Below are 24,404 nucleotides of genomic sequence, written 5' to 3' on the forward strand. Positions count from 1 at the left end.
ACTTTCAAACTGAATTTTTTGAATCATTACTCCAGTCACACAATCCTTCAGAAATCCTTTTAACAATCTTATTTTTCTACAAAAAAAAACATTTATTGTTATTATTATCATTATTATTATTATTATTATTATTATAATTATTAATGTTGAAAAGAGCTGAGAATATTTTTTTTCAGGTTTTTTAAGGGGGATAAATTGAAAGAACAGCATTGTTTGTTACATTTGTTAAAGTTACATTTATTTGTTACATTTATATTATTTACATCAAGCTTTTGAATGGGGAAAAATTGTATATTGTTATTGAAACTTCATAATATTTCACTTGATTATACATTTAGTCAGGAATTATAGTTTGGAAAAAGTCTTTGGAAAAAGTCTAACTAGTAAAATGTTTACACGTTTATGTGAAAACTAGTACAAGTATATAAAAAAAAAAAAAAAAAAAAAGACTTACTCATGTTTATGATCTCTGCTGAATAAAGTGCTTCATTCTTTTTTTCTGAGGAAATCCAAATCTCAAATCCTCAACCACATCACATCTTTTTGGGGTGAATTATGTCTTATTCCTCTCACCGCAGATCCGGCTTAGGCTTAGAGGCCCCCGACCCAGTGCGCCGCTTGGACCCACGGACCCGCTTAGACGGGGAGCACGTGAGGCGACGCTCTGCTTTTGTGCCTCTCTGTATGAGGAGCTGGTACTCGGTGGAGGCTGCCCCCGCCCGGCAGCCTCCGGAATTAGAGAGTGATGCGGGAGGAACCGCTGGAACGCTGCCGCTTGCTTGCGAGCCTCCTGGTACCTGTCGACGACGGAATTAACTGCGTCGCCAAACAGGCCCGAGGACACAAGCGGGGCGTCCATGAGGCAGACCCTGTCTTTATCCCTCATATCAGACAGGGTCAGCCACAAATGTCTCTCCGCCACCACCATGGCTGCCATAGATCGCCCAATGGCACGGGCGGTTCTCCTTGGTAGCACGGAGAGACAAATCAGTGTTCCTTCTGAGCTCTGTGATATCCTCAGATCTCACGTGCTCTTGCTCGTCCAATTCCTTCAGCAGGTCGGCTTAGTACGCCTGTAACACCGCCATGGTGTGCAGACACGCACCAGCCTGACCCGCTGCCGAGTACCCCCTTTGCCCACCAGCGCTGAGGTTGTACGCAGCGGCTTGGGAGGGCAGCGCCGGAGCCTTTTAAGAACGATGCCGCGCCGGGAGACAGATAGCTCGTGAGCATCTGCTCCACACACACTGCGGCATCGCCTTATAACCGCGCTCACTCACCCCCGCTATGTTGCCGTAGTGATCAGAAGCGGGAATGAAGAGGCGGGCCGAGAATGGTTTTGCCCACGATTTACACACCCTCGGTGTGCAAATCGGGGAAAAACGGCAGGCTCCGGCGTGGAGGTGGCGGCTTAGTTCGAAGAAAATGCTCATCTAATTTGCTCTTCTGCGGTTCTGCCTTTTTCTTGCCCAATCGATATTTAACTTGGCCATGGCGCGAGTAACCACCTCCAACAGCTCCTCATACTGGGGCGATTGAGGGGGCATGTCCTCATCAACACCCACCACGTCAACCTCCTCGGAGGAAGACAGGTGAAGTGTCAAGCCCGCTCCCCGGGGGAAGTAGCGCCGGAGCGCGCTTCCGATCCCTGAGAACGGGCACTGGGATCTGGCAGGTGAGGAAGAAGATAGGGACTATCTTGAGACTGCCAAATAAATAACAGTGTCAAGGTCCATAAAAGGTATGAGAGTCGTTGTCAGAATACTCCATCTGCCATGAGATGTGCAATCTGGGTTATATGAAGTGACAGGAACACTTTTTGTAAGCGGAGAAAACTAAATAATGACTTTATTCAGTAATTCCTTTGGTCAACGGTCTCCTCTGTTGTCCTCTCCATATCACCGGTGTGCTGCGTATGCTCTTCTGTAATCATCCGCGCCACAAGGATGCGCTGTTTTATTTCGAATGAAAGCTAAATACACGAAAAAACAAAGCATACCTAAAGTACAGTAATTTTGTTGACTATTAGATGTATGTATGTAGGCATTCATTAGCTGTCTATTTAAAGACTAGTCTATTCTTGGGCTATGATTAGACGTCTATTAAATTTTCACTGACAGCCCAAAATTTTAGCCTTGTTTAAGCCTAGACGTCTGTGCTGTGTTTAGACGGCTAATAGACGTCTTTTAAATGCAAAATTGCTTATTCCCAAAGGTGGACAGAACCATTGTGTTGGCTTTTAAAAGGCTATTTTGATAATGATTTTTTAGTCAAATGCATGTTAGAATTTCATGTATATTTTTTAACATAATGTATGTAGTGAAGGACAGCACATAATGTGTTAAATTATACATGTTTACACATCTTTGTGATAACCTTTCTGACATATTTACTGTGTTAAAATCATCAACACAACGAATGAGTAAAAATTAACACAAAAACCGTTGTCACAGAACTCACCCATTAATGTGTATAAATTTAACAAAGATTGTGTCATTTTTAACACATCTTTTCTAAGAGGGTGGGCTACACTCCAGGGGGTTCTGCAGCGCCCCTACTTCCCGCAGTAATGCCTGCATCATGTCTCTATTCCATTTGATTCTGTCTTCACCTTCACCATCCATAAAATGACAAAAAAGCCAAAAGCCATAAAAATCTGCATTTAGACCCTTTACTTTCTGGTTTATTTTCCTCTAGGTTGGATACAGTGTTTGTAATGTGAACAGACATATGCAGTTTCCTCAGATCTTGGATCTTGCATCATTCTGATCATCAAACTGCAAAGTAAAGAAAAAAAAAAAGATTTTGAATTTGTTTCCCTGCATCCATCCATTCTAACATCATTCTTTCAGTATACTCTAGTAGAACAAAGGTACAAAAATCTGTCACTGGGGTGGTAAACATTCATGTAGCCTACTATGCAGACTTTAAATATTAATGTGTATCTTTAATGTCCAATATGCACCCTTTAGGGCTAAATAAGATGTCTGGGTGAGTTTTTATTGAACCCAGAACAAAATGAATAAAGGTAAGGATGCATGGATGGATGCAGTGAAATTAATACTTTTTTTTTTTTTTTTTTTTAATTCCCAACCTTTTTTTTTTTTTTTTTTATAGGGTGAAACTCGAGAGGTAATGAAAAAATCTCTAGCAGCCTACCTGTAAAAAAACTAGAATCTCGCTGTGTGAGCCTAATAAAACCTTTAGAAAGACGTAGAAATGCAGATGTGTTTTTTTAAATGATTTTGTATAATTTGACATCGTTAACGTTTTTTTTCTCACTCTGTGTGGAGTTTTAAAGACGCTCCCTTGCGCTCATTGCTCCTGCGACACAAATAAAAAAATGGAAAGTAAAAGTACATTTAAAGTTTCGCCATTTTAAACAGCCAGGATCGATTTTACACGGAATTTTATACGGATTCTAAAAGTGTTTCATAGGAAGCTTTATAAAAGATAAGCCAAGATTTACGCGTAGAAGCCGGTGGAGTTTGTGAATCGGTAGTGTAGGTTTAATTAAATGTTGATGAAGGGTGCAGGTCTCTGCTTTAAAGGGTTGACTTCCACTTTCATGTTTTCTCTAAAGGACGAGTGTAGTTCTGTGATATGTGTTTGATATTTTATTTAAGCAAATAAACATGGTTTTCATTGGTGTTTGGTGCTGTCTGTGGTTTATTTTATCAGTTGTTTAACACGACTAACACTATTGTGTATACTGAGTGAACTCCGCGTCTCATGAACCTGTTTCTCTCAGGATCCGTTCAGCTGAATTATATGTGTTTGTTCGTCATTTTATTTCAGAGTCAGTGCTGGACATCAATACAGCTTCTGGTTCATCATGGATGACACACACAAACATCCAGAGATGAAGATTTTTCTCCAGGATGCAGGGACTTTGAATAAACACTGAATTAAAATCACTATTTTAATGATAGAAAATGGGAGTCTCCATTGTGTTTTTTTATGTCTCTATATTTTTAAAATAAAAGATGTTATTTAAAACAAAAAAGACCATAAAGCCTCATCATGAAGTTCTCTTTGATGAAACAATACCTAATTTATTATTATCATCCTAAAGGGATTAAAAAAATGTTGTGTTTGTTATAGTTCAGTTGATCAGAAGAGATCAGAAGCAGAAGTCCAGCTGTGTGTCTCTGAGGAGTGACTGGTCTATGGATCCTCCATTAGATTATAAGAGTGAAGAGATACAAAGACTGATCTCAGTATGATATTTCTATAAAAATATTATGGCATTTTATAGTATCAGAATAGTGTTCATTCATAGCAAGTTTGAAAAATTATTTTTGTGTATAGTGTTTATAGACATTTCTTCACCTTGTAATGTAATGTTGGTCACACATGTTTGTGAAAGAACTCAGTTCAATAAAACATTTTTGGAAAAAATGAAAAGATCATGAAGTGCTCTTGATTGTTTGAATAATGTATGTACTTTGTTAAATATGGTAATTCAGATTATTCACTTTAATCTCTCTGTTATAGTTTAGTTGATCAGAAGAGATCAGAAGCAGAGTCCAGCTGTGTGTCTCTGAGGAGTGACTGGTCTATGGATCCTCCATTAGATTATAAGAGTGAAGATACAAAGACTGATCTCATAATGTAATGTTGGTCAAATATTATGGCATTTTATAGTATCAGAATAGTGTTCATAGCAAGTTTGAAAAATTATTTTTGTATAGTGTTTATAGACATTTCTTCACCTTGTAATGTAATGTTGGTCACACATGTTTTGTGAAAGAACTCAAGTTCAATAAAACATTTTTGGAATAAATGAAAAGATCATGAAGTGCTCTTGATTGTTTGATAATGTATGTACTTTGTTAAATATGGTAATTTCAGATTATTCACCTTTTAATCTCTCTGTTATAGTCAGTTCATCAGAAGAGATCAGAGTCCAGCTGTGTGTCTATGAGGAGTGACACATCTATGGATCAGCCATTAGATTATAAGAGTCAAGATACAAAGACTGATCCCAGGTCTAATATTTCTGTAAAAGATTATTTGATTATGATACAGAATACAGAAAAGACATTGTTATCATTAGCTTATTTAATAATGCAGTATTCTAATTTTCCAGCCATGAAGTACTGCACACATTTAGATCAAATCTACTGGAAGAAGTTTGAGCGTCTGTATGAGGGAACACCGACGCAGAGAAACCCAACACTCCTGACTGAGATCTACACAGATCTCTACATCACACAGAGTGAGAGTGGAGAGATCAATTATGTGAGCATGAGGTGAGACAGATTTGAGACACAATCCAGGAGAAGCAGCAACAGAGGACACAGCCATCAAATGCAGCGACCATCTTTATCCCTTTACCTGGACAAGACAAAGCCATCAGAACTGTGCTGACAAAGGGAGTCGCTGGCATTGGAAAAAACTGTCTCTGTGCAGAATTTCATCCTGGACTGGGCTGAAGGGAAAGAGAATCAGGACGTCCAAGCTCATATATTCCACTTCCTTTCAGAGAAATCAACTTGATGAAGGACAAAACACTCAGTCTTTCAGATCTTCTTCATGTCTTCTTCCCTGAAACTAAAGAAATTGAGATATCCAATGATGAATATAAAGTGTTGTTCATCTTTGATGGTCTGGATGAGTGTCGTCTGTCTCTGAACCTTTAAGAGCAAAGTGAAACTGTGTAATATATCTGAATCAGCCCTCAGTGGATGTGCTTCTGATGAAACCTCATTGTGGGGAATCTGCTTCCCTCTGCTCTCATCTGGGATCACCTCCAGACCAGCAGCAGCTGATCTCGTCCCCTCTGAGTGTGTCCATCGAGTGACAGAGGTACGAGGCTTCAATGAGCCACAGAAGGAGGAATACTTCAGGAAGAGAATCAGTGATCAGAGTCTGGCCAACAGGATCATCTCACACCTGAAGTCATCAAGGAGCCTCTACATCATGTGCCACATCCCAGTGTTCTGCTGGATCTCAGCCGCTGTTCTGGAGAAGATGTTGAGTCCAGCAGAGAGTGGAGAGATTCCCAAGACTCTCACTCAAATGTACACACACTTCCTGATCCTTCAGACCAACATCAAACATGAGAAGGACTATGAGAATAAGGTGACAGATGAAGACATGATCCTCAAACTGGGGAAAGTGGCTTTTCAGCAGCTTGTGAAAGGAAACCTGATCTTCTATGAGGAAGACCTGAGAGAGTGTGGCATCGATGTGACAGAAGCATCAGTGGTACTCAGGATTGTGCACTCAGATCTACAGAGAGGAATTGGGCTTGTATCAGGGGAAAGTCTTCTGCTTTGCTCATCTGAGCATTCAGGAACATCTAGCAGCTCTATATGTGCATCTCTCCTTGACAAACCACAACAGAAATGTGTTTGAGCCAATCACCGAACAGTCTAAAGTAAAAGACTCATTTCCACTTGTTTCATTATCTGATCTGGATCAGAGAGCTGTGAATGAGGCTCTACAGAGTAAAAATGGACATCTGGATCTTTTCCTGCGGTTCCTTCTGGGTCTGTCAGTGGAGTCTCATCAGGTTCTTCTACAAGGACTAATGAAACAGACAAGAAGCAGATCTGACAGAAATCAGAAAACCGTTAAGTACATAAAGAAAAAGATCAGGACCATTGACTCTAAAGAGAAATCCATCAATTTGTTCCACTGTCTGAATGAACTGGGTGATCATTCACTAGTGGAGGAAATACAACAGTATCTGAAATCTGGAACAATAAAGGAAGCCAAACTCTCTTCATCTCAGTGGTCAGCTGTAGGTTTTGTGTTGTTGACATCAGAGGAAAAGCTGGACGTGTTTGATATTAATAAATTTGTTGGAGAAAACAATAAAGATGAAAAACTGAATGTTCTTCAGTATCTGCTGCCTGTGATTAAAGTTCAGTAAGTATCTCTGAGAACAATCACTTCACTGTTAAAGAAAAGAACATCTAAATCTCATAATAATATTATCAGTTAATGGAGCAATATGGATGCATACTTGAAACACATACTTTAATGACAACATTATAAATCTTCCCTGATTATTATTATTTTGAATTTCTGAAATTAATTCATTTCTAGTATTTAGCAGTTTTTTAGATACACGCTGGACTCTAAAGCACCTGCCAGTCAATATCTATAATGTGGATTAGTTTGTAACCAACAAGTTTAATATTATAAATGAGTTAGTTCTTAAATTATGTGGATTTGATCCACGGTAAAGCTCTTTAAAGGAAATTTGATTATTACCTTTTTTATTATTAATAAAATGAATGTTTTCTCTGTTGCACACTAAAAGTTTTCTATCCTGAGTCCATATCATGTCCCACTTGTCTTTTTCACCTTTTTTATTTAAGTTTTTGTTTAATAAGTGTGTTTTCATCTCTCTACAGTTTGGGTGATTGTGGTGTCACAGATAAAGATTGTGCTGCTCTGACTTCAGTTCTGAGATCAAACCCCTCACAGCTGAAAGATCTGAATCTGATTAATAAAGCAATCAGAGATTCAGGAGTGAAGCTTCTCTCTGTTGTACTGGAGGATCCTCAATGTAAACTGGAGAAACTGTGGTAAGATCATCTCTCTGATAGTCACACGTTATTGACTATATCTCAGCACAAAAAAATATTCTGATAACTGAAGATGAAGCATGAATAAGGCATGTGACAATATAACATCATACAATTACATTTTTATGACAAAAACTGATAAAAACCAAACAGAAAATGAGGGCTTTAAAAATAGCTAAATTCTGGTAATTAAATTTATAGGATTTTAGGATTAATACTCCTTTCCTGGCTGCTCTTTTTACTTATTTTTGTACTTGTTCTGAAATCAATATCAGCATGTTTTTATCATTATTATTATTATTATTACTACTACTACTATTATTAAAGGTGATTTTGTTTCCTCCTGTACCACACTGTCAGTTTATCATACAGTGATTAACAAACATGACTAATGAAGATCATCTTTCCTCTGTGCCTCTGTTATTATTAAACTTCCAATATAAATAGAGATTTTTGAAGCACAGATGTTGAAAGCTTTTTGATATTTTTTATTTTTTTTGTATCATTTTCATTACTGTGATAAAACTCCAATGGAAATGTAGACATATCTACTAGTCTGTTTAGGATTGTGATTTGTACCTGTTGATCTGATCTGATCTGAGAGAGTGAAGAGTGTGTCATTGTTCTCTACAGGTTGAGAGATTGTGGCGTCACAGATGAAGGTTGTGCTGCTCTGACTTCAGCTCTGAGATCAAACCCCTCACACCTGAGAGAACTGAATCTGTCTCTGAATAAACTAAAAGATCCTGGAGTCATGCTGCTGTCTGCTGTACTGGAGGATCATCAATGTAAACTGGAGAAACTGTGGTAAGATCATCTCTCTCATAGTGACACGTTATTGACTATATCTGAGCACAAAAAATTACTCTAATAACTGAAGATGAAGCATGAATAAGGCATGTGACAATATTACATCATACAATTTAATTTAATGACAAAAACTGATAAAAAACAAACAAACAAAGAGATAATGAGGGCTTTAAAAATAGCTAAATTCTGGTAATTAAATTAATAGGGTTTTAGGATTAATACTCCTTTCCTGGCTGCTCTTTTTACTTATTTTTGTACTTGTTCTGAAATCAAAATCAGCATGTTTTTATCACTATTATTATTATAATTATTATTATTACTACTACTACTATTATTAAAGGTGATTTTGTTTCCTCCTGTAACACACTATCAGTTTACGGGGGCGCGGGAAGATGTTTTAGGTTGGGGTGCTGTACGCGCGGGGGGGGGTTGCTATTTACACTAAGTGAAAATACACTAAATGAAAATAGCAGTTTTACTATGATTAGAGCAGCAGCAAGCGCGTGAGGTTGCCATGGTACATTGCACGCGAATTACTTGTAAAGGCTGCGCTGTCTATTTCTGCTGCACTAGCAATAAACACGTTGAATAGAATGTACCATAAACATGTTCGCCAACAGAATCGCAAAGTAGATTTTAAGCAAATCAACGAGTGAATTACCCACTGCTTTAAAACAGATATCATTTGGACATTATTCAAGTTAAACGCACAGGCACACAAACACATTTAGTAACGTTAAATCTTACTGAATGATGGCCCGAATACCCCCGATTAAGCAGTTTATATTCTGAAATATATTTCTAGGTTGTGTTCTGTGTGCATTAAATTACATTTGGATGTAAATGGTCCTTTTACTGACATAAATGTAAAACACTGAGCTGCTAAGGGAGCGTCTAGGCGTAAAGGATCACCTTTATGACGCTGTCGGGGTCTGGAGTCGGGCATCTAGCTTCATCTGTCTTCATTTTGGTTAGGTACAGATTCCTCTGCAGTTGTTTTATGTTGTAAAAAAAACACTAAATATCCATTCATGTCATGCAACAGCATGCAACAAGCAAACATAGGCTATTATCCGCCAAAATGCAGATTCGTCACGCGCCAACTTCTTACGCAAATAAGATAGGGAAAGCCTGTTAGTAAGTTTGATTTTATTTATTAATTTACTTACAATAAATAACAGTTAAATATATTAAAAAATAACTACATTATGTGCATACTGAAAATAGCAGGATATTTAGCTAATTACTTATTGCAAATAGTTGCAATTATGTGCACCTCAGCATTGTAATAAACCAGTATGAGTTGAGTGTAAATTGAGTGTAAATTTTAATTCAAATTATTAAATGCATGCCACCTTATTGGGAAAAAAGCCCTCCCTGCACCTACCCTATCCCTACCCAATACTTTATTTTCAACTTTTTGATGATTTTCTTCAATTTTATTAAAAATAAATGCTTTTCTGATGTGATTAGAAATTTGAAAAGGAAGAAAAAAAAGTTCGCCAAAGGGCAGATTCGAACCCAACTCGATTGCGTCAAAAGGAATAGAATGACACACGCTTTACCCTCTACACAACTGAATTTGATGATTGGTTGCTGTCTTTTGTAATATTACCTAGCACAATCACAATCCGTCAACAAAACCAGCTACTTGCACTTTTTTTTTTAGTGTAAAATAGACGCCAATTTCAATTTCTTTTTCCTATTCTATTTTTCCAACCAACAGTTAAACAGTTGCCCACAGGAAAAAATCAGGGGGTGCTGCAGCACCCTCAGCACCCCCACTTCCCACGCCTATGTCAGTTTATCATACAGTGATTAACAAACATGACTAATGAAGATCATCTTTCCTTTGAGCCTCTGTTATTATTAAACTTCCAATATAAATAGAGATTTTTGAAGCACAGATGTTGAAAGCTTTTTGATTTTTTTTTTCTTTCATTTTCACTACTGTGATAAAACTCCAATGGAAATGTAGACATATCTACTAGTCTGTTTAGGATTGTGATCTGATCTGATCTGAGAGAGTGAAGAGTGTGTCATTGTTCTCTACAGGTTGAGAGAGTGTGGCGTCACAGATGAAGGTTGTGCTGCTCTGTCTTTAGCTCTGAGATCAAACCCCTCACACCTGAGAGAACTGAATCTGTCTCTGAATAAACTAGAAGATCCTGGAGTCACACTGCTGTCTGCTGTACTGGAGGATCCTCGATGTAAACTGGAGAAACTGTGGTAAGATCATCTCTCTGATAGTCATGTGTCTTTATTCTCAGTAAGTTGTATAGTTAGAAGTAAAATTGTTTAAAATCAGCTTGTAAAATAAAATGTAATAAATACACAATGACTGGTATACATATAAATGTGATCTGGTACCAGTGTTCATTATTACAGTTTTTTTTTATATCCTTTAATATAACAATATTTCAATTCATATATATATTCAATAATTTTAGTTTGTTTGACTCTGACTGATGATAATAAATATATAAAGCATAATAATGTCATGTCCAGCTGCTGGTAGTCTTCATCCCTCTTGGCTGATGTTTTAGACATGATTGTGTTTACAGTACTCAACATAAATGAATAAATTCCCTCTGAAGAAATGGAAAAGATTTGATTTCATAATGATCAGTAATACAGTTCATCCAAAGATGGCAAAACTAAAATGCATTAAGCATATTCATATAACTAGTCCCTGATCATGTGATTTTAACAATAACAACATGGTCTCCTTGCAGAAGACAACAGGCAGAGGACCTTCATACTGTCCTGATTTGGTGTGTTATATATTTTCTAACTGATCCGATTTATGGTTTTTGTATAAATTGCTATCAAAAATCTGATAGATTTAGCTGTTATACTAATGCTGTCCTATAGAGGGGGCCACAGTATAAGAAATCCACTTTTACACTCAAAAGTTTGGAGTGAGATTACATCTGTTATTGAAGGAGCCACTCAGATATTTGCAGCAGCGGCCCTCGGCCCCACACGCTTTTGTTAGCAGTTCAATTTCACGTATTGTTCATAATTCACCAGCACGAATAGAAATGATAATAATTGGTAATTCTGATAAAAGACAAATTCATCCAAATAAAATAATTTGTTTTATATATTTCAAAAATATGAATGTCAAAAAATAAATAACTTCATTTGGCCCCAAACAAGTCAACTGAACAGCAGAGCTGAATGTACATACTGTACAGTAGGACTGCAGAACTTTCCCTGAGCATGTCTGTCAATGGATTAATACTATTTTGTTTAATCTTTGAAATGCAATGATTAATGTATGCATTGCCAGGATATAAAACATTACTGAAATGATAGCCAGAGCGCTTTGCTTTAAGAGATGTTGTCTCTAGTCCTTTACTTCAGGTAGCCAAAGCTAAGAAGTCGACTGCATCAATAACAGTTTAGCACAAATTTGGCTATATTCTTCAACATCAGCTCTCACTATCTTTGATCACAAGTGATTTTGCCCAGGAACCGTAAAATCAAAATGCTAAAAAAATAATAATAAATGAAGAGGTTACCTATCTTGCTCTCCAACTTACACTCTGTGGGTCCTATTTTAACAACCTGAGAGCAAGGTCTAAAGCGCACGGCGCAGGTGCACTTAGGGTGAATAGACGGGAAATATTTCTGTTATAAACCATAAAGGTGAGCCAATGGATATCACGATATGCCAGTGAGCATCTTAAAGGGATAGTTCACCCAAAAATGAAAATTCTGTCATCATTTACTCATCCTCATGTCCTTCCAAACCTGTATTAGTTGCTTTCTTATGTTGAACATAAAAGAAGATATTTTGAAGATCAAACAGTTGGTGGTTCCCATTGACTTTCATAGTACGAAAAGAAATACTATGGAAGTCAATGGGAACCACCAACTGTTTAAATACCAGCAATCTTCAAAACATCTTCTTTTATATTCAACATAAGAAAGCAACTCGTACAGGTTTGGAACGACATGAGGGTGAGAAAATGATGACAGAATTTTCATTTTTGGGTGAACTATCCCTGTAACCTCAGTCAGTTCACTATAATTGAAAGTGAAAAAGTAAAAACTGACGGCACTTTAGGCATCTGACACTGCATTAACGGCATATTCTCTCAGAGACGATGATAAACAAATCTACTTCAACATATGCTGATAATGGTATATAACTAATCTATAATTTATTAATTTATTCTCTTAATATTTGTCTTGTGGCCCGTGCATTGTGAAAAAAATGAGAAGAAAGGTATTTCAGGTTAAACAGGTTGTTTTTGAAAGTTGCTTGAAATAAAGCATTTTCAATGATGACTGCAGTGTTAATAATTTTTAATTAACTGTAAATTAGACCTGTTTAAAAAAAAAAAAAAAAACCTTCTTAAACAATACATTTACAGTTTGTAAAACACACACAGATGTCTGTGGAAGCAGCAATAACATGCCATTCAAATATAATTTGCCTACATGTTTTATTCATATCAGATACACATAGTTAAGTAAGTATAAATAACTATAAAGTTCACCAGCCACTTACTTACATGTATTTCAAGAGAAAATGATGAACTGAAGTGCAGTAAATCTGACTGTCAGGACTCTCTGAACTGCGGCGTGAACAAACATGGCAGCATCCGTCTCACGTTATAGATCATGATCAAGATCATTTATAAAGGTTTTTAAACAACAAAATGCACTCACTTACATGTATTTGTGAATCAGAATATCAGATGGTTGATGACATGGTAAGCAAGTGTGTGAATATTTTGAATAAAAAAGGAAAAAACGTAATAAAAACGATACATCTGTCATGCGGTGTTTCCGTGGCTGCGGTGTGTCACGTGACAAGCATGACCAGTCCCTCCAGGATTTCACAGAACTTTTTTCTGATTTTTGCGGCCTAAAATGACTGATTTTGCTGCGGCTTTTCTCAAAATTTACGGTGATATTTGTGGCATTTCTTATTGTTTTGCAGTGAAAATATACCACAGACAACATTCTTCTAACATTATGACTTTTCTGACTTTGAGAACCACTGTAAGTCTCCAGACTAACGTTTGAGGACACCAGCACTAGTGCCATTAAGTTCTACAGAAGGTGTCTCCAGCACCTGACAGTAAAGCACTCACCCTAATCACACATGTACATCTCGAAGACAACTAATGTCTGCATTTACATATGCAAGATGTATTTTTAAGAGTGCTTGTTCATCTGCAATACGTCTCTAAGATGTTTCCTGTCAGATATCAAATAGACATTTATTAGAACGCATGTACAACTGCTTCTGAGACGTTTATCAGAGTACACAGCAGATGATTCCCAGATCTTTAGCAGACGTCTTACAGATGTACTTGTGCTGTCTAGGTAGTTGAGATGCAGATAAAATTAACTTATTACTGTCATTCATAATGTCTAAATATAATTGAATAAATACAAAAAAATATATATATTAGGGAGTGGATTTATTTTTAAATAAGTCTTTGCTTTCCTACATCATGAAACTTTTAGCTTTATAAATGGGGGCAACCTATGAAGGATGTACAAATAATTTCATCACATTAAAAATAACTTTCAAATTCGGTAATACTTAAAGCTTTGAAGAGCTGGGAAAAGTTGTGTGAAGCATTTAAAAACACTCGAAAACATTAGACCATTTCTGCCACAAGTTGTTCCTGTAGTTTTACTGTTAAATCCATGGTGAATGGTGGTGGTGATTTGTGTTTACTGAACAATGTTCTTCCTGGTTTCCACATCAGTGGCGTTTGTTCTGATATCTGTAGCTTTAACAGAATTCTGTGCTGAATTTGAATGCTTCTCACAAGATTTCACAGAGATGTTATTAATTCTGTGGTGAATTCGACTGCTTTCTTCACACTGTATCTCCCAGCACTGTTTATATCAGTGTCACGTGATCGAGATCAGCCCACGGCTCCGGCTCGAGCAGATAAATGGTCTGCGCTACGCTTTCAGTTTGTTTGTCAAATGTAGCTCTTGTAAATCGGTCATGAAGAGAACGCAAGGCTGTTCATTCCATTTTTGGAAACTTTCTTTGACTAAATGCTCATTGCGATGACGTCACGGGATGCATCTAAGCCCAAAATTTGTGGAAAATCTGCGGCAATTATGAAAATTTGCGAGCTCTTGTGAAAATTGCGGAGTTTGCTTGATTTTTAGATAAATTCAGCGATCGCAGAATTGCAAAATCCTGGAGGAACTGCATGACTATAAGAGGAATAAGGAATAAGAGGAAACTCAAAAAAAAACTCGCTCTGGGGGTCAGATAGAATATTTTCAACTCACCAGTGAAAGGGTTAAAGAACTGCATAAATGAAGATCATCTTTTCTCTTATTATTAAAGATCCGATGTAAATTGGGATTTTTGAAGCACGTGTTGAAAGCTCTTTGAATTTCCTATTATTATTTTTATGTCCTGTGAGAAATATTTAATAGTCTGTATAGAATTATGACTTCTGAATCAAAGTTAGACTTTTTTTTAACCCGTTAAACTGATCTGATCTGATCTGATCTGAGAGAGTGAAGAGTGTGTCATTGTTCTCTACAGGTTGAGATATTGTGGCGTCACAGATGAAGGTTGTGCTGCTCTGTCTTCAGCTCTGAGATCAAACCCCTCACACCTGAGAGAACTGAATCTGTCTGAGAATAAACTAGAAGACTCTGGAGTCACACTGCTGTCTGCTGTACTGGAGGATCCTCGATGTAAACTGGAGAAACTGAGGTAAGATCATATTTGACTCTCACACATGAAACACAGTGTAAAGTACAGTATGTTTGGAGTGTTGAGTCTCTTTCTGCTGCTGTGAGTTCAGCTGATTGAGCTGTAAATGATTGAACACATGATCTGCTCTTCAGTAACATGATGCTGCAGGACTGAGAGTCACACTGAAATACACACTTTCACACACCATCAACACTTCAATCTCTTGACTTTAAACGCTCAACATGCTGGATTCATTCTTACACTGTGTCTACACTCGACACTCGTGACACTGCACAGTTCATCACATTCATTTTTCTGTAGTGACTTCTCTATTTAAATTGGGACATTCTATAGATGTCTATTCTTATATACAGCGAGTTTTAATACTATAACCAAACCTAAACCCCCAAAGAAAACTTATTACATTTTTAATTTTCTCATTCTTTTTTTTTTTTTTTTTTTTTTTAAAAAGCTTCAATTTCCTTATTTTGATATCAGGTTTTGTCAGGTTTATCTCCCTTCTAGGTTGAAAAAAATCTCTCAAAATATGGTTAAGTAGGCACACACACGCAGAAAACACACACACACACACACACACACACACACACTCCCTAAAACTCCCAATTATACTAAATACAATATTCACAAAGAAAACAAGAAAAGATCAGCGTTGACAACTACTTCACAAAGTCAAAAACAAGAATAAATGACATCCTAATAGGGCTGCCCTCGACTAAAGATTTTTCTGTTAGACTAGTATTCCTTTATTTTAAGCATTAGACGATTAATTGCACATTTATTAATAAACCATTTAAATCTTTATAATGAGTCTTTAATTGCCTACATGGCCTAATAAGTGCACAAGCATAAATCGTGCCGCGGCAGAAGTAATGATTATGAATGTGTTGGGAAAAACAGTAAGGAGACTGCATTAACATTTTAAAGTCCCCCTGTATTTTGCATACCTTAAAACTCATCTTTGATCATCAAAATTACATATTTAAATGTTTCTTTTCTGTGAGAAATTTTTTCTCATGCCTTAAAATAGCTTGAATGTAAATCTACACCCTTGCTTCAGTCACAGCAGCCAGCGCCTCCTGATCCACGGATAATGACTGATAAAACTGTTTTTACTAGCGCACAACTATAGTGGATACTGTAACATTCATTAAAGTTAGTTACTTGACGATGTTGTGTCCTAAAATGCTTTGAAGACTCGAATGCAGTCAAGTTTGTGATTCTCAGTTTGCGTGAGCAATGCGTGTGAAGAGCGTCCGTCGATGCGCGAGAGGTGGGTCTGACTCCAGGATACTTTTACACTGTTGCCGCGGGTTATTATTCCAGTTAGCGGTTCTGAATTCATGTTAAACTACGTCTTCATGGGATTTTTGCTCTATTTTATTTTTGGTTTTGTGCTGGTAATTGGTATATTTTGCATGTGATCTCTATGCTATGATCTCCATGTGCACCGCGTTTATATAAATGGAGAGAGCGATATGCTAATGATAAGAATCTATCCCTTGACGTGATTGGTTATTGAATGTTGCGACGTAGCAAAACGAGGGCTTTCAATTAATAAACAATTATATATAAAAACAACTAGGGAATTCAAAAGCCTCTCTATAGATTCATATACAGGCATCTAGTGGTTACAGCATGAAATTACATGTTTTTCTTTCTTTGCTCTCACCAGGACGTGCTAATCTGCCTTTAACAAAATGATTTTAAAGGCCTAGTCTCTATTTTAATCAGAGATACTGCATTGATTGAAAAATTGTTTTTAAAAATTAGATACTTTTTTTGTACTATTTTCAATGGAAAAAATTGATAATAATTATTGCATAAATATTAATTATTACCATAAAATTCTCTCAAAATACAAAATAAAAAATTTTATTGAACAAAAATATATTAGATTGATTTTACTGAAGAAAAAAAAAAAGTTAATTTTCAGGTGTCCGGTCACTTTTGACCGTGAAGACCATGAGTGTGTCTCCCAAATGAGGAACGCACAAGGGTTAAGAAGAAAATACTCAGCAATGGTGTTAATTAATGGATTGGCAGATGGTTTGTCTAAAAGCAAATTAAAAACACCAAATAAACAACATTAAAAACTTGATTTTCACTACAGGGGGACTTTAATCATTTATATGAAAAAAAAAAAAAAAAAAACTAGTGCTTTCTTTGTTTTCGGTTTAAGAGATGAAGTCTGTGACACTGACTCGTCATCTCCGCAGTAGTGTATGCACATGTTTGGATTAGATAATCTGAGAATATTTGTTTTTCATTTGAATTGGTTCATTTGAAAGTAGACATTTCGCTTTCTATGGATTTGTTTTTTCATTTTTTTTTTCATATAAGTCAACTATACACTGAGTTTCGGAGTTTCTTGCTCAAGTTCACAAAGACCGAGACGGCAGAAAACACATTTTGTTTTCATTATTTTACAAAAGCTTAACATTTCATTGTTATTCTGAGTGCACACAAATAAACATAGGGTCTTTACAGATTTGATGTATTACTCTTATCTGTATGACCAGAAATGAAATGAAATGACTGATTATTTTAAGAGTAAGTGAGTGCTCCAGCGTCTCCATCTGTCCTGCAGTGAGCTACTGTTCAGCTTACTCCACACAGACTATTTCTAAGTTGACATTAGATTGAGTGGCCATGTAAAGTTGCTAATACTTACATATTTCAGATGATAAGCCATATTTGAGGTTGATGAATGATAGACAAGCATTTGGATGTCCCGCCCGATGTACTGTATTACCACAAAGACCAGCCGTTAACGATCTGTCTGTCATGGACTGCATGACATCGCCTGTGGATTTTATTTTCTGCGACTAATAAAATTTTGGTCGACCAAGCCTCTTCTTGTCAAATAACAGTTAGTTGACTATTAGAGGGCAGCCCTACATCCTAGAACGAAACACTCCCACCCTTACATTACGAACCAGCAATCAATATTTCAGTCATAAGAGTGTTTTTAGTGCATCAGTGTGTATTTTATCCAACCATCTGTGAATGAAGTGCTGGATAATATATGGAGATTTAGGAAAGAGGAGGTGTTAATATCCAGATTGAGACATTCAGCTTTTAATGATGCATTATTGTTTCTGATGGGTAAACACAACTCATCATAAGCTCAGTGCTGTTAGTGTGGAGTGATGGAAACAGCTGAACACATTATTATGCAGTGCAGGAAAGGGAAGGAATGATAAATATTAATGAAGGTCCAAACGTTGGTTCAGGAGGAGGCTAATCATCCAGTTCTGTCAATCATCATTACGAGCCTATATAAGCAGCAGTCAGTGCACCGTCCCTGCAACAATTCTTCCGGCATCCCTCCACCTCCCCAGCTCCTCCTCTGGTTTTGTGTGTAAAGTGCTTATTGTGTGTAAGCAATTTTAAAATACTGTAGTAATGGATTCACTGTTAAACTGATCTGATCTGATCTGATCTGAGAGAGTGAAGAGTGTGTTATTGTTCTCTACAGGTTGAGAGAGTGTGGCGTCACAGATGAAGGTTGTGCTGCTCTGTCTTTAGCTCTGAGATCAAACCCCTCACACCTGAGAGAACTGAATCTGTCTCTGAATAAACTAGAAGATCCTGGAGTCACACTGCTGTCTGCTGTACTGGAGGATCATCGATGTAAACTGGAGAAACTGTGGTAAGATCATCTCTCTGATAGTCACGTGTCTTTGTCCTTTAATATAAATCTAAGTCTAAAATCAGCTTGTAAAATAAATTCACAAAAAACACAACAAAAAACATCACAAAAAACTAAGATGAATTAAAATTAAGTTAATTTCATTCATCTTCATCACATCACATGACCTGCTGCTACTGTTTTTGACCCTCCAAACATTTACTGGATCTTCAGTTGCTTCTGCTAGCTTCAAATGAACATTAATGTGTAAAATAGTGAGTCAAAGACTCTGTGATTTACTGCAGAGGATGAATATCACAGAGGTTTAGAGTTCATCAGAGTCTGAATGTGTTTAGTTTGAACTCACTACAGTGATCAATGAGAGAATGAAGGTTATAATCACTTTAGCTTTAACATTATCAGACCCTCAGAATGTTTAAAACGTGAAAGTTGTTTATTAATTTACACTCTTAAACATAATAAAATGAACCTACATACTGTATAGAATCAGCACTGGTTTGCAGGAGCAGCAGAGTTTCAGTCTTTCTCCTCCATCAGCAGTTTCCTTTTCCTCTGATATCCTGAGCAAAGCTTTACTGAAGACAGGAAAATTGATCAAGATTAAATACAAACAGCTAACACTATCTCGATTTGTTTCTTCACATCTCTATTCAGTGTATAAGCTGCCAGATGAGACCAAACATGACACAGTGATGTGTTTGATCACAAGAGTTAATAACTGATATGTAACGGGGAACACGTGGCTCCTGTGAAGCAGATGTCCTCCTGTAGGTGTTTATTAGATGAGCAAGTGACTGTTTCTGCAGACAGATCCATCATTATATTATTATGAAATAATATCTCACATTCAGCTCTGTGTCTGTTCAGTCCTGAAGCACATGACAGTTTCAAACAGAACCATTGAGCATCAACATCTAAATCTCTTTCTGTCAGCAGCAGTTTGTGGCAATGCATGTCATTATATCTCCTCTCCTGCTCTGAGACCAGAGTCAACAACAAACTACACACACTTCAACTACAATTAACACTGTGTTATTGTTCTCTACAGGTTGAGAGAGTGTGGCGTCACAGATGAAGGTTGTGCTGCTCTGTCTTCAGCTCTGAGATCAAACCCCTCACACCTGAGAGAACTGAATCTGTCTGGGAATAATCTAGAAGATCCTGGAGTCACACTGCTGTCTGCTGTACTGGAGGATCCTCACTGTAAACTGGAGACACTGTGGTAAGATCATATTTGACTCTCACACATGAAACACAGTGTAAAGTACAGTATGTTTGAAGTGTTGGGTCTCTTTCTGCTGCTGTGAGTTCAGCTGTAAATGATTGAACACATGATCTGCTCTTCAGTAACATGATGCTGCAGGACTGAGAGTCACACTGAAATACACACTTTCACACACCATCAACACTTCAATCTCTTGACTTTAAACAGACTCAAGCTCAACACAATCAGAACTGAGAAATGAAGATGCTGGATTCATTCTTACAGTTCATCACATTCATTTTTCTGCAGTGACTTCTCTATTTAAATTGGGACATTCTATAGATGTCTATTCTTATATACAGCGAGTTATAATACTATAACCAAACCTAAACCCCCAAAGAAAACTTATTACATTTTCTTCTCCTTCTTCTTCTTCCTCTTTTTTTTTTTTTACAAAAAAAAAAATCTTCAATTTCCTTATTTTGATATCAGGTTTTGTCAGGTTTACATCCCTTCTAGGTTTAAATAAATCTCTCAAAAATCTCTTAAAATATGATTAAGTAGACACACACACACACACACACTCTCTCTAAAACTCCCAGTTATACTATATACAATATTCACAAAGAAAACAAGAAAAGATCAGACTTTTCAACAAACGAAACACTCCCACCCTTACATTACGAACCAGCAATCAATATTTCAGTCATAAGAGTGTTTTTAGTCCATCAGTCTGCATTTTATTCAACCATCTGTGAATGAATTGCTGGATAATATATGGAGATTTAGGAAAGAGGAGGTGTTAATATCCAGATTGAGACATTCAGCTCTTAATGATGCATTATTGTTTCTGATGGGTAAACACAACTCATCATAAGCTCAGTGCTGTTAGTGTGGAGTGATGGAAACAGCTGAACACATTATTATGCAGTGCAGGAAAGGGAAGGAATGATAAATATTAACGAAGGTCCAAACGTTGGTTCAGGAGGAGGCTAATCATCCAGTTCTGTCAATCATCATTACGAGCCTATATAAGCTCAGCAGTCAGTGCACCGTCCCTGCAACAATTCTTCCAGCATCCCTCCTCCTCCCCAGCTCCTCCTCTGGTTTTGTGTGTAAAGTGATTATTGTGTGTAAGCAATTTTAAAATACTGTAGTAATGGATTCACTGTTAAACTGATCTGATCTGATCTGATCTGAGAGAGTGAAGAGTGTGTTATTGTTCTCTACAGGTTGAGTGATTGTGGCATCACAGATGAAGGTCTTCATCCCCTATATCAAACCCCTAACACCTGAGACTGAAAGTACTGTATCTGACTCTGAATAAACTAGGAGACTCTGGAGTGAAGTTACTCTCTGATCTGAAGAATGATCCACATTATAAACTGGAGACATTATTATATTGTGAGTGTATTTTTACTTGAATTTTTAAAGTTCAGTAACAGGCCTCATATGTGTGTAATTGGAGAATATAAGATAATAATTCAGCTCCACTTTAGTTTCTGTTAAACTGTTTAATAAGAGTTTAATTCTGTAATGTAACTGATCTATGAATATATGCATATCTTCATCTCTTCCAGTGTCTCTGTGTGTAAGTGATAAAGAGAGAGTTGTTGATCATTTACGGTTATTAATCTATGATCAGTTGTTCATTCATATCTCCGGCTGTAATATGAATATACTGTGTATTTTCTGAGCTGGATCTGCTGATGTGATGTGACAGCAGTAATGTCTCATACTCATATGTGTCTGTCTGTGTGTTTTATTGTAGGACTCTCAGTACTGAGACGTCAGCTGATGGTGAATAAGAGCCGCTACAGAGACGTCACAGTAGGGCTGGGCGATGTATCGAATATTAGCGATAATATCGGAATAATTTTGACGACGATGTAAAATTTGAAAATATCAGGAATATCGAATATTTCAAATTCAAGCACACTTTCCCAAAAGAACGCGCTGAACGTTCAAAAAAGGAACATGTAACTGTGGACTGCTCTACATGAGAGCGGTTGCCAGATAACAAGAGTTTAAATCCCCGAACCAGAGCTTCGCTGTTACAAGGATACATTTTCTGCCCAGTGTTTGCTTATTTTAAGAAATCTGGCAACCATGCGCACATGCTCACTCCTCATTGCAGAAGGCGCCGCCGATGATGATCTGAAAACACTAACAAGCTGGAGTTTATGATCTAATGAAAGCGACGTTCAGCCGGTCTGTGTTCTGTCATGAGATCTCGACTGTATTGTTTGTGATTGTGATCGCTGAATAAATGCACTTACTCGACCGCTGATTTTTGAATAGAGAAACATAGACTATGGCCATTTGGAATTACTATTAGGGAATTTCACTGTTATATTTACCAGTTTTCATAATATAGACAGAGAGAGTGCAAAAGTCTTTGGTATTCATTCATATATATATATATATATATATATATGTGTGTGTGTGTGTGTGTGTGTGTGTGTGTGTGTGTGTGTGTGTGTGTGTGTGTGCTTCAGCAACTAGCTCCCCATCTAAGAGTGTTTTTAGTGTCAATGGGAACATAATTTCATGCCACAGAGCTCCTCTTAAAACCGCAGACAGTTGACAGACTTGTGTTCTTAGCTAAAAACCTGTAAAAAGTTGACAATGTACTTTCTGTACTTGTTTTGCACTACTTCAGTTACATATGTTTTCATTTAATAAAAAGCAGTAAGTGATTACTTGGTCTAGATTTTTTTTAACTGCTTAAATTAGCTGTTCAATCTAAATTGTTTTTTTTATTTTTTATTTTTAATGGGCAAAAGAAAATCATGTTTTTTTTTTTATTATTTAAATGCAAATGCAAACATATCGAGATATATATCGAATATCGTAAAAATTTTGACAATATCGAGATATAATTTTTTTTTACATATCGCCCATCCCTACGTCACAGTCACACAATCAGCAGAGACTGAAGACACAGAGACACACAGCATCACACTGTCATGTGTGACGTCTTTCACTCTCTTGGTTTATAGGTAATGACTCTGAAACTGAGTGATTCACTAGATATTGACTACAATGGAGATGCTGTAACACTCAATACACACTGCAAACAAGTAATGCTGAGTGACCAAACTAAAACCTCTCATTTTAATCAACATAAACATGGTGTAAATAAGAGATTTATTGTGCAATACGGACAGCTTTGATTATAACGGGAGAATGAGATTCATTTATCAATATAACCTTTGTTAACCTTGAATATAAAGTTTTCTTTAAACGTTTTTACAAGTTTTAGTTTGAGAATCAAGAGTCTGACAGCTGATGAGACTGATATTGTAAATGTATCAACCAGAAAATCACTGTAAAGATTTCAATGTTAAATAATTATATTATTTACATATTAGGATGATTATTAAACTTTCCACCTAAATCTTCACTTTTTTTATTTGTTTTTTGCTTTTTCCTCCTGCACACAGTTATTTACTAACGGCTGTGTCGACACATATTTATTTATTTTATGGAGAGGTTATAACTTTCGGTGTGATTATAAACAATCTGACAAAGTTCTTAAATGTTTTCCAAACTCTGTTATTCTAATGATCAAAAATTCAGTGTCTCATGAATAATGTTCCTCATTCACCATCATTAACAATGAGTGAGATTTTGTTAAGATGATAAATTTACAACAAAATGATACACAATTTACTGACAAATAATACATTTACAAAACAACGTAGTAGGAATGGAGTGTGAAGGTTTTGTATCTAAAGGACATTAAGAAATTAGATCATATGTTTATACACCACCGACAACTAAGGAAAATCAATGTAAGATTTTCAGTGATCGGCTTCTCAATCATAAATTTAAAATAGATCACCATAATTGTGTATTTTGAAATTCAAAACTAGAAACATATTGCTTGTACATTTCCTTTTTCTGTTAAGACATTTATAATTGACTAAAAATCTAATAATTTAACTCTGTGTACTAGAAATAATACAAGCTCTAACATTTGGTAAAATATTGAAAAATGGCTGTATTCAATATTATATTAAATATTATTTTTATTTCAGGATTTTGTTTAAATTCATAAATACAATACAAGTGACTGAAAATTTGTGCTTCATTTCATTTAATAGAACAAAACTTTAGTCTCTTCTGACAAAACTAGTTTACTTTCAGTTTCCTTTAGGACAAACTCTAGACATATATATATATATATATATATATATATATATATATATATATATATATATATATATATATATATATATATATATATATATATATATATATAAAATGTTAAAATGCTCCAGAGTAAAATTACAGTATACTGTCTGACAGTTTGACCAGAATTAACAAACAAAGAACATATTTCAGTATTTTTACACAGCAACAACAGAACAAAGTGAACTTTGAAATTCTTAGAAATAAGACATGCTTCTATTTTACAGTTCCTAGTTATTAATTATCCAAACCAATAGGAACAAATTCTACAGCAAA

General features: G+C 36.2%; 1 long non-coding RNA gene and 1 pseudogene across 1 annotated transcript; both read left to right on the forward strand.

Moving 5' to 3' along the window:
- Positions 1-926: 926 nt before the first annotated feature.
- Positions 927-21,227, forward strand: LOC109045446 (annotated as a pseudogene).
- An 8-nt stretch (positions 21,228-21,235) lies between these two features.
- Positions 21,236-22,633, forward strand: LOC122139564. Its single transcript, XR_006156386.1, has 2 exons — positions 21,236-21,335; positions 21,703-22,633. It is a non-coding gene; the product is annotated as an uncharacterized LOC122139564 (long non-coding RNA).
- The last annotated feature ends 1,771 nt before the right edge of the window (positions 22,634-24,404 follow it).

The sequence above is a fragment of the Cyprinus carpio genome, chromosome B14, assembly GCF_018340385.1.
Source record: "Cyprinus carpio isolate SPL01 chromosome B14, ASM1834038v1, whole genome shotgun sequence".
Classification (NCBI taxonomy): Eukaryota; Metazoa; Chordata; class Actinopteri; order Cypriniformes; family Cyprinidae; genus Cyprinus; species Cyprinus carpio.